Consider the following 12,122-nt stretch of genomic DNA (forward strand, 5'->3'; position numbering starts at 1 on the left):
GGTCAAATTGAGAAAGTAGAACCCTCTAAAAGTGAAGAAATATATGAACATTATAGTGTTCATCCTTTGCATTCCAAGGAAGTCATGGGGAATGCTATTGAGTTGTTTCAAATGAAACAAGCCAAAGGGAGTCCCATTAGTGTTTGGGAGGAAAGTTTGGAAGCTCGGTGTTTCCCACAGCTATTTCCAACAGGTCAAGGAGGAAGATATGATGAGCGACCTCATCAAATTCCTGCTTCTGAATACCGGACTTTACGATTGTATGCAGAAGATCCTAGGTTTCGACAATGCATTCCCTATTTGTTTCATCTCCTGTTTGAAAGCGATCTGTCTGGACTGTCATATGCAGTGAACCACATCTTGAAAAGTGGTATACAGATGCAAAACATCTCGGCAAGTGACTTTATGGATAAAGTCAATGTGCAAGACAGTATTTTGGATTCTCACCTGATTAATCTCATGGCGTGTCAGCGTGGTACTAATGAGTACTGGTACCGTCGTCATGGTGATTTAAAATGTATGCTGAGGAACTTAGGAACTCCCACATGGTTCCTCACTCTCAGCTGTGCCGAGTATGGCTGGGAAGACTTACTTGAATTTCTACGAGAGGCAAATGGAAACATTGAAAATATCGAATTCAAGACACCCGGAGAACTGTGCTCTTTGGATCCAGTGAATGTATGCAGGTACTTCAATCATAGATTTGAAGCTATGATGTCTTTCATCATAAACAAGAGAAATCCACCTCTTGGAGAGGTGTTGGATTTCTTCTGGAGAAAGGAGTACCAAGCAAGAGGTGCTCCTCATATACATATGCTGCTGTGGATCAAGGATGCACCTAAATTTGGAACAGATCCAGAAGACTTAGTGATGAGTTTCATAGAACAGTATTCTACATGTGCTGTTCCAAACGCAAAGGAGGACAAAAGCCTAAGAGAACAAGTTCTACGCTTCCAAAGCCATCGTTGCGGAAAGTACTGTCGTCGTAAATTCAGAAACAAGGACAAGTTCTACACCAAATGTCGTTTCGCCTTTCCACGACCGGTGATTTCTAAAGGAAGAGTGAACAGTTGATGTCTTCGCTGCGACATAATGTGATGAAGAAATCACCTAAAAATACATACAATTTGAAAAGGAACGAACAGTCCAAGTATATCAACGACTACAACCCAGTGATTTTGTCCATGTGGAATGCTAACATGGATATACAGTTCGTGGCTGATAACTGTATGGCTGTGGCTCGGTATGTGACATCTTACATCACCAAAAAAGAAAAGACAGAATTGAAGGATATGTGGGAGGACATTTCCCATGAAAAGAGCCTCAGTAAGAAGTTGTACAGTTTCAGTCTGAAGATGTTGTCACATCGAGAAATCGGAGCTTACGAATGTTCTGACCAGTTGTCTTCAGCAAGTCTCTGTGCCAAATCCAGGAGTATCGTTTGGGCGAGTCTTGGTCTTGCTGCAACGCGTAATCGAGTTCTGAAACCTGTGCGGGAAATTGAGTATTTGGCGGAAAAGGAGCCAAACAGTACTGATATTTTGAAGACCAACATGTTGGATACATATTATCCAAATAGAAGCAGACACCTCGAGAATGTTTGTCTGTATGAGGTTCTACAATATTACATATTCAAGAAGAACATCAAAGAAGATATTGATAAAGGAGTGTATGCTGTAATTGGAAGTGAGGGATGTCTCGTCAAGCAAAGAAAATGCCACTTGGTAAACCATCGAAAATTGAGTGGCGAATCTCCTGAAAAAAAAGAGTTTTTCTATTTAGCACTTTTGCAACTTTTCAAGCCTTGGCGTGCAGAAGAGGAACTGCTTGGAGATTTCCTCTGTTACGAAGACTCTTTCAATGCCGCCAAGGAGACCATAGAATGTCCTGTTTTTCTCAAATATCTAGAAATGTTGAATGCGTAAATCGAGCAGGAAGCAACGATTGCAGCCGAGATTGCTAGAGACAGTTCTCAGGACAGTCAGAGTTCTGTTTCATTGAGTCAGGATCCACTAGGAGGACCAGTTATCAAAAATGAAGCTGCCACTGCCATGATTGAAGTGGAAAGAGCCATGGCACATGCTCAGGAGGATGCAGTTAACTTAGAAGACTTGGAAAGACAACTCAACGTTGAGCAGAGGAAAATATATGACGAACTTACCAACCAAATTGATCATGGATTAAGTCATGAGAAGAAGGAGTGCTCATGTACGTCGTTGAAACCTGTCCGACTGTACGTGAGTGGAGAAGCGGGAACTGGAAAAAGTTTCCTCATTAAAGCAATTTCATGTTATTTGCAGAAAAGGACTGAGTCATCGCTGTCTTGTGTTGTCACCGCTCCAACTGGACTGGCAGCTCATAACATTAAAGGTATTACTTTGCATCGTCTACTGATGCTGCCAGTGGAGCATGATAACAAATTACAATACCACAAGTTATCTGGAGATGCTTGTTGTGAAGTTTCAAGAGTCTTGAAGAAAATGAAACTTCTTATCATTGACGAATGTCATGCTTGCCTTTGTGCATTTGAGAATGCAAGAAGTTCTCAAAACAGAGTATGATGTGTTATTTGGTGGCAAACACATCATTGTTTTCGGTGATCTTCTGCAGCTGACACCAGTGAAAGGACAACCTGTGTTCAAAATGCTCACGCATGAAGATACCAGGAAGTGCCTAGGGAGCATTGGCAACCTTAATATATGGTTAAACTTCAATTATGCTGAACTGCATGAAAATATGCGTCAGGCGAAGGATGAAGATTACAAGAATATTCTACAAGATGTTAGAATCGGAAAAGTGACCGAGCATGGGAAACAAGCTTTACATGCACGATTACTGTCAAATTTGTATCCAGAACAAGACGTTGTGCCTGAGAATATTTTTCAGAAAATTACTGAGAAGAAATCTGGAATATGTTTGATGCCAACTCTTGCAGAATGTGCCATCTTCAACAACAAAATGTTGTATTTAGAAAACCAAGATATTGTGAAACTAGAAGCTATTGACAGAGTAGAGCATATGGGATCAACAATTATTTTGTCTGAGAATTTAAAATCAAAATTGGATTCATTAGAAAAGAGTATATCTAAAACTGCGGGTTTTGAAAAGACTCTGAATGTGTGCTTAAATTGCCGTATAATTTTAAGAAGGAATTTACATGTTGAAAGAGGTCTGGTAAATGGATCAATGGGTAATGTTGTTGATTTTGTGAAATACAGAAATAGGGATGAAATTGAATTTTTAAAAATTAAATTTGATGGCATTGAGGAAGTACAGCTAATTGGTCGTTGCTCTGCTAGGTTTTTGCTTGTGAAAGACTTATATGTTCGCCGTAAGCAGTTTCCTGTTTGCTTGGCATATGCGGTGACAATCCATAAATCGCAAGGTTTAAGTGTAGACAGTGCATTGGTGAATATTGGCAGTTCTGTGTTCAAGGAGGGTATGGCATATGTGGCATTGTCACGAGTCAGAACTTTATCGGGATTGTACTTGATTGAGTGTGATGTCACAAACATTTGTGCGGATCTAGACTGTGTTAAGGAATACAATAGGTTAAGAAGAGAGTATGCGCCACATTTGCCTCAATATCCTTTGTTTGAGAAACGTGTGGTAGGCCGGAAACGAAGAAATGTGACCAATAGTAGGGAGGTTGTAGCAAAAAGACGAAAAGTCGATGAACCAGAAATTATAAGCAGAAAGGAAAAGGATTTTGTTGAAGATGTTGTTGGTTTTCAATTTGAAAACAGTTCTGGTGTCAACTGCTATGCTAATGTAGTGGTTAATGTTTTGTTTTCTCTAGAAACTTTAAAACAAGAGATTGTGGTCAATTCGGATGAGAGATTTTGCAGTTTGTTGAATTCTGTGTTAGAGAAATGTAGCACTGATAGAACAAAAATAGAAAGTGTGTCTGAAATTCGAAATCTGTTAGACAGATGTTCAGGTCAAACACAATTCTCTCAAAATATTCAGCAAGATTGTCAGGAGTTTTTAATGTATATGCTTGATGTATTGCAAGATGAAGGTGTAGATGTAGATCACCTGTTTGGGCTTTCTTATCAATGGCAGCATGACTGCGAGAACTGTAGGGTATCAAGTACTACTAGTGTCGACTCAGAAAAATGTATATATTTAACTTTGCCAGACAGTAAATCAGTGTCCTTTAATAAGCTAGTAAAAGCAGCTGATCACAACATGGAGTGTAGCCAATGTAAGTCTGAAATGTTGTCAACATTATTTATACGAACATATGGCCAGTTTGTTATTTTAATGTTCCAACGATGTAGGCCTGATGGAACAAAATTGACAACTTTGATTAAAAATGTTGTGGCTTCACAGTTGTCAATATCAGGAAGGACTTTTGTAACTGCAGCAATTATATATCATGACAGTCCTTCAATAACATCAGGACATTACACAGCTTATTTAAAGTCTAGAAATGGCTGGTCATTCTGCAATGATTCTGTTTTAACTTTTTTTTAAAAATTGCCTTTTGACCTTAAAAATTCTTACCTGGTGTTTTTAAAACCAAAATTTTAGGGAAGGAATCTCAGGATTTGCTCTGAGGTATTTCAAGAGGTTATAATGGCTCCTACACAATTTGGCCTTGAGGAAAAGTGTAGTACAGAGTCAAAAGTTATTTTTGAGTTTTAAATAGTTCCTGGAAAAAAAGAAGGTTTTCTTACAGAAAGTGGTGGGCACGGATTAGTTAAAGGACAACAGAGTATTTCCCAAAGCAAACGGTGTTCTTACCATAACACTTGACGTCATGGAAAAATAACTGCACTTTGAATGAGTTCAGAAAAACTGTTTCTTTTTATAAGCTAATTCAAGCAGCCAATAAAAACATGGAGTAGAGGTAATGTAAGTCTGCAATGTTGTCTAGATTATTTGACCAAACTTTTGGTTATAATGTCATTTAAAAATTCCAACTATATAAACCTGATGAAAGTAAGTTTTCAACTTTAATTTCAAATGTTGTGGCTACACACTCGTTGATTTTAGAAACAAATTTCTAACTGCAGCTATTATATGACATGATGGTCCTTTGACAACATCCACTTATTACACATCTTATTAAAAATATTCTTACTTTCTGTTTTCAGAAGAAAGAATTTAGGGTAGGTAACTGGCCTATAATGATTCTAGGAGTTGATATAATTTTATGTACTGTTTTAAATTGCTTTGTGATTAAAAGTGATGTAGAGAATTAAATAATTGTAGTAGTCATAGAGGTAGTGTAAGTCTGCTTCATAGTAAGCAGTATCAGTGTCATAGGAAATGTGGAACATGAGTGAGCAAGAAGGGTAAGATATTACTAGTCCAGGATTGTGAAAGTGATCTTGAACGTTTTCTTTCTCAAAGTTGCGGAAATACAAAATGACGGGATTTGCTTAGAAGAATTCCAAGAGTTATAAATGGCTCTTACACGATTTGGCCTTGTGGAAACGTGTGGTAGAGAGCAAGAAGTCATTTATTGTATGTAACATATTTTTCAAAACGATGGAGGTTTTCTTTCAGAAAGTGGCGGGCTGAAAATAATAACAGCACAACAGAGTGTAAGCTGTTCATAGGACATCATTCGACGTCATGGAAAGTAAGTTAATTTTAAGGAGTTCTGATTTCTGATTTGTCATGTTGTATGGGTTTTTTAAACACAATCATTTTGATTGTGTTTTTTTTTCCCGCTGTTATATGATGAATACCTTCAAGTCACTGTTTTTAGTGAAATTTGATAAATTCTGAGAACAGCAAAAATAAACCATTTAACATGTATAATTAATTCTGTACTTTTTGTATTTATGATATACATTTAGAAATGTGTAGTAGACATGAAGAAGCTGAGGCTTCTGTAAGTGTCAAAGTTGTTGCATTCAGTGCTCACATTCTACGTAGTCTTTCATATGATAGACTACATTTCCACAATGAGATACCTAAGCAAAGGAAACACAGGTGATGTGATTGTGAAATGAGGAAAAGAAACTCCACATTTTTCAATTACATTACCTGTGTTTCCTAACATTACGAATCACATTGTGCAGATGAGGTTTAGGCCTGTCCAGAGAGATAGAGGAGGTCTGGCCTTTGTTCTTGAGTGCAGTGGACATGACTCACTTCGTTGGTAGGCCTGCACATGTATTATCTCCTCTGTACTTTTCAAGAAGCTAAATGTCATCTGCAAAACTGAGTAGGACTCACCTGAAAGAAATCTGTGGATAGGCTACACCTTATCAGCATCTAGAAACAATCATTTAAAATGTTAAGGGCAGTATTATGAAGGCTGTGTGCCTCTTTTGCGCCGCTGTTCCGTCACTTTTGTGTAAAAGATACACCATGTTGCAAGATAGGCCTCAGTATATTTCCAGCAAGATACCGTCAGTTTAAAATGTATATAATTAGGACTGTGTAGGGGGCATGGAGAAGCTGAGGCTTCAGTAAGTGTCAAAGTTGTTGCATGCAGTGCGTACTCTTTCATATGCTGGACTACATCTGCACAATGAGATACCTAACCAAAGGAAACATAAGTGATGTGATTGTGAAATGAGCAAAAGAAATTGCACGTTTTTGAAATACATTACCTGTGTTTCCTAACATTATGAATCACATTGTGCAGATGAAGTTTAGGCCTGTCCAGGGAAACAGAGGAGGTCTGAACTTTATTGGTAGGCCTGCACATGTATTATCTCCTCTGTACTCTTCAACAAGCCTAAATTTCATCTGCAACCCTGAGTAGGCCTCACTTGAAACAAACGTCTGGATAGGACACACCTTATTGCCATCGTGAAACAATCATTTAAAATGTTAGGAACAGTTTTATGATGATTGTGCACCTCTTTTGCGCTGCCATTGCGTCACTTTTGTGAGACAACAGCAGTGCAAAAGATGCACCATGTTCCAAGATAGGCCTCACTTCATCTGCATCAAGATACTGTTAGTTTAAAATGTATATCTTTAGGACCGTGTAGGGGGCATGGAGAAGCAGAGGCTTCTGTAAGTGTCAAAGTTGTTGAAAAACTGTTTGTCCTTCAATCTTTTCCCTTGTCTTTTCTAATTTTTAAATACATGTTTTAATATTTTTCAAATGTTTGTTCTTTCTTTCACAGATTGAAAGTATAAAAATAACAAGTGACTAAGTTAACGACAATTATAAGGTAAATGTTTTGTACTCTTTTCATTACATTTCTATCACATTTAACTACTATTATTTCCACTGCTTCATTTCTTTAACCCTCACTTTCCTGCCTTTGCTACTTCCCTCATTCCTTTCTCTATTACTTACTTACTCTACTCCTTCCACTCCTTTTCTCAGTCCCTCTCTTCTCATAGTTCCTCACTCTTGTTCACTCACTCCGTCTCTATTACTCTTAGTGTCTCTGACTGATCACTCTTTCACTACTTGTTCATTATGCTTTCTCTGTGTAGTTGAAGCACACTAAGGGGCATATTATGAACACAGCCAATAAAATTATTGCTGTTTTTATCGGCAGAAAACTGCTGCAAAAGTGGTTTTAGCGGCAGTTTTCTGCCGCAAAAGCGGCTTTAGCGACACATTTCTGCCGATAAAAGCTGCAAAACTTTTATCGCCTATGTTGATAATATGCCCCTATGTTATTTACATTTCTTTGCTGTTTCAATTATTCCTTTTCTGTTACTTCTTCTTTTCTGCTTTCTGTTTTTTCTCTCTGTTATTCCACATGTTTTAATCTTATTTTGAACATTCACTCACATTCTCTAAGAAACTCTTCTTTGTTATTCTTCTACTCTCCTTTTTTTCTTTCACTTCCTTATCTATTTTGTTTTTCACAATTATACCCTCTTCCATCTTTTTTTCGGTAAATAGATCTATTAAACAGTATCTCTGGTTTAGTCCCTATAGCTGTCTTTCTTTTAACATTACTCTCTGTTTCCTTCCCTTATACTTACTCTTCTTTTTTTTTTTTGGTTCGCTCCCGGTTCGCGTACCGGCGAGCGAACCGGGAAGCGAACCAAAAGAAATAGAGGTTGCCAGAGTGCTAAACATTCTAGCAATTTTTTTATAAAGGGGAGGTAGTTCTGAAAAGAACTTTTTTTTAAATGTTTTTGTTGTTTTATATATTTTTTTCATTTTTCTGAACATTTTTTGTTTTTTTTGTATTTTTTGAACAATTTTATGTTTTTTTTTTGTTTTTTTGGGGGGGAAACAACGAAAAACAGGCATTAGAAAGGGCTCAACAGGAGCAAAAAAAATAAATATTTTTTGGGGCGTTTTGAGCACTTGTGGTTTTCATATGCTCTGTTTATCAAATTAATACTCATATTGGCACATGAGAGTAGGTTACCACAATAAAGACACACTATCTTCATGTGCACAAAATTTTCTTGAATGTTTGGCACTGTTTCCCGTGCCTCTGGCCCCGACAGAGTTACCTGTGCCGATGTCCTGGCCACAGGAGTTGGTGGGTTGTCTTGGAGGTCACGCATCTCTGCCATGCTGTAATTCAGTGGATGCCACCTCTGCATGTGACGGTGCATAGTATAGTTGCCGAAACTATACTTTTTATCTGTGCCTCTAGATAAATCTTCTTTGCATATGAGGCATGTCACATAGCGAGCATTCACTTTTTTTTGTCCTTGAGGAAAAGAAAAAACTGCCAAATAAAACTATTTTTGTGGTGAGATATCCGGGGCTCCTCACGTAAAAACTGTCTTGGCTGTACTTCCTCTTCCTCTTCTTCGTCCTCTTCCTCCTCTGTGTTGGGAAGGAACTGTGGAGGTGGTCCTCTCTTCCTTGGTGGTGGTGGTGGTGGTGGGGGTGCACCAGCTGCAGCTACTACTGAAGCCATTTTCTACTCAGCAAAATAGGTCTTCCTTTCACAAAGTTGAAAGTCAGAGTGAGAAAAAAGGTGGGGGCTTTCATCATTTTGGAAAAAAAATAGTTCTAAACCAATGAAAAGTGTTATTTTTAGGTCACATGACCTAGCCTTACATCATTAGGAAACAAAAAGTGAAATGACCCAATGAAAAGTTTTATTAACAAGTCACATGACCTGTTACGCTTAAGTTACGCGCTGCGGGCCGCGCCCCGGATCGCTTCCGGGGAGCTGCGCTTCGCGCCTCGGTTCGCGTACCGGAGCACTTCCGGGTGCGCTAACGCGGCGCATCATAGGACGCATTACGCGACAACGCGATACGTCGCGCTTCCGCGATGCGTCACGATGTTGATTTCTAACGCGGCAGTTGCGCAAACGGAACGTTTACCGGTTCGCGTACCGAGTCGCGGCACCAAATTGAGCTAACGGGAAGCTACCCGGTTCGCGGACCGGGAGCGAACCAAAACATAATAATAATTTTTTTTTTTTTTAATAAACATATAAAATATATTTTTTGATTTAAAGAAGAATACATTTTACAGCTATAGATATTAGCTTTTAAAAAACCAATGAAATTCACTGAAAAAACCATAGGTTATAGACCATATATAGTTAGGAATTAGCATTTACAAAACCTTGAAAATTCACTGAAAAAACCATAGGTTATAGACCATATATAGTTAGGAATTAGCATTTAAAAAACCTTCTTTTACTCACACAAAACCATTGAAATTCCATATATAGTTAGTTGTACTAACTATATATCGCGCACCCGCAATCCACTGCTGATCATGTCACATATTACATCATTCATGACATGGTCAGTGACATCACTGATGACATCACTGATGACATCTCAAATGACATCACTGATGACATCACTGATGACATCTCAAATGACATCACTGATGACATCACTGATGACATCTCAAATGACATCACTGATGACATCACTGATGACAGCACTGATGACATCACTGATGACATCTCAAATGACATCACTGATGACATCACTGATGACATCTCAAAAGACATCACTGATGACATCACTGATGACATTATTCATGTGATAATACGATGAATCTCTTCAGACTCTAATAAAAACTTAGATACACTCAGTGTAAACAGACACTCACAGACTGTCACTCATCCATGGAGTTACTCACACACCTAGTCAGTCATGCAAAGAATCAATCTCACATCCATTTCCTCAACTATACAGTTATACACACCTTACTTATTCAAACATATACTAACACATATTTACTCTCTTATACAATCCCTGATACAAGTTCACAATGATCCATACAGCCACTCACACATTCACTGGCTCTTATGCATAGTTATTTATATATGTCAACTCTCACATGTACTGTGTTTTACATATGTACTTACTTTGACATGTAGCACTTAGATATCCATTCACTCACCAATACACTCATGCACACAGTCAACCGCCCATACAGCTGTTTCCACATGCACTTTTGAACCCATACATCTAGTGAATCAACTGCTCACACATCTATGCACAGAGTTATACACCTCCCAGCCACCCACACACACACTCAGTCTCCCATACAAATACTTAGGCAACCAATCAATAACCCATATAGTTACTCATATAGCTATTGATCAACACATGCAGCAGTTTACAGAACAACAGACATAATGATGCACAAATTAAGACAGTTTAGTCACTAACCCATGCACTCAGTGAGACACATTTAATCAGTCACTCATACAGTCAGTCATGCACCTAATAAATCCTTCATCCAGACACTTATAAATCCACTCATTCTTCAATATGTAAGACATATTTTAACTTTACAGAAACATACAGTCACTGGATGTTGTCATCAGTGATGTCATCAGTGATGTCATTTGAGATGTCATCAGTGATGTCATCAGTGATGTCATTTGAGATGTCATCAGTGATGTCATCAGTGATGTCACTGACCATGTCATGAATGATGTAATATGTGACATGATCAGCAGTGGATTGCGGGTGCGCGATATATAGTTAGTACAACTAACTATATATGGAATTTCAATGGTTTTGTGTGAGTAAAAGAAGGTTTTTTAAATGCTAATTCCTAACTATATATGGTCTATAACCTATGGTTTTTTCAGTGAATTTTCAAGGTTTTGTAAATGCTAATTCCTAACTATATATGGTCTATAACCTATGGTTTTTTCAGTGAATATATATATATATAATATATAATATATATATATATATATATATATATATATATATATATATATATATATGAGAAGAACTCCGTTATGCCCCAAATGCCGCTTCGGAACAAAAACGAAAACCGGACCCAGATGGAAAATTGCTAAATTTTATTTATTTAATCCTTGTGCAGAAACACACGCCGCCATGACGCGTTTCGGGACCTCAGCCCCTTGATCACATGACATGGTCTGGCATTCCACCAATCAATTTAAAGTGCAAGTGCGTCATCTGCTGACCCCTCAGCCTGTGGATATAAAAAACAGACTTCAGCCTGGTTTTAGGAAGAAATGCACTATACATTACATGTAAAATTTCAGCGCATACAATCATCAGTCATAGTCCATCTGTGCTGATTAATAACACGTATAGATAAGAGTTCAAACACTTAGAAAAATGTATGCTTTTTCAATACGTGTTGACTCTTAAACCTCCTATCGTCCTTCGGTGTATTCCCATTAATTAAATTGATTCAAATATAAAATCAATTAAGAGAATAAATTAATATTGTATAATACATGTTAAAATCATGACTATAAAATATACATTTCATAAATTCTGTGAAAATTCGCTATATACTGTGCAAATTTTGCAAATGGGAAAAACCAAGAAGTATTTTGATGAGGAATACATGTTAAAGGACCATTGCTCAAAAGTGAAGCCCAAGTGGGCATATCAGCTCCTATCACCACACTGCTGTTTCCTAAGGGACAGCTTCTAATGCACTTTAAACCCCTTTAAACTTCTTCCTTTTGTCCCAATGAGTTACCATTGCTTACCAGAAGTTAAAATGTCACACTCAACCCATCACCATAAAAATTATCTGTTAAAAAGACCATCAGATGTTCATCATTATTCCATGTATATACCGTACACTCAAACTTCATTACAGTTCAGACATTTTTGCTGATCAGCACAACCCCCTAAAATTTCATGTTTTAGTACAGGTATGAGTGTAGGTCTTCAGTTTGGTTAAGACCGTTAGGAGTCTTTGAATTGAGCTCTAAGATGTAACGAGTCTCCAGTACTCTCAGCCG

This window comes from Lissotriton helveticus, chromosome 3_2, assembly GCF_964261635.1.
Source record: "Lissotriton helveticus chromosome 3_2, aLisHel1.1, whole genome shotgun sequence".
Taxonomy (NCBI): Eukaryota; Metazoa; Chordata; class Amphibia; order Caudata; family Salamandridae; genus Lissotriton; species Lissotriton helveticus.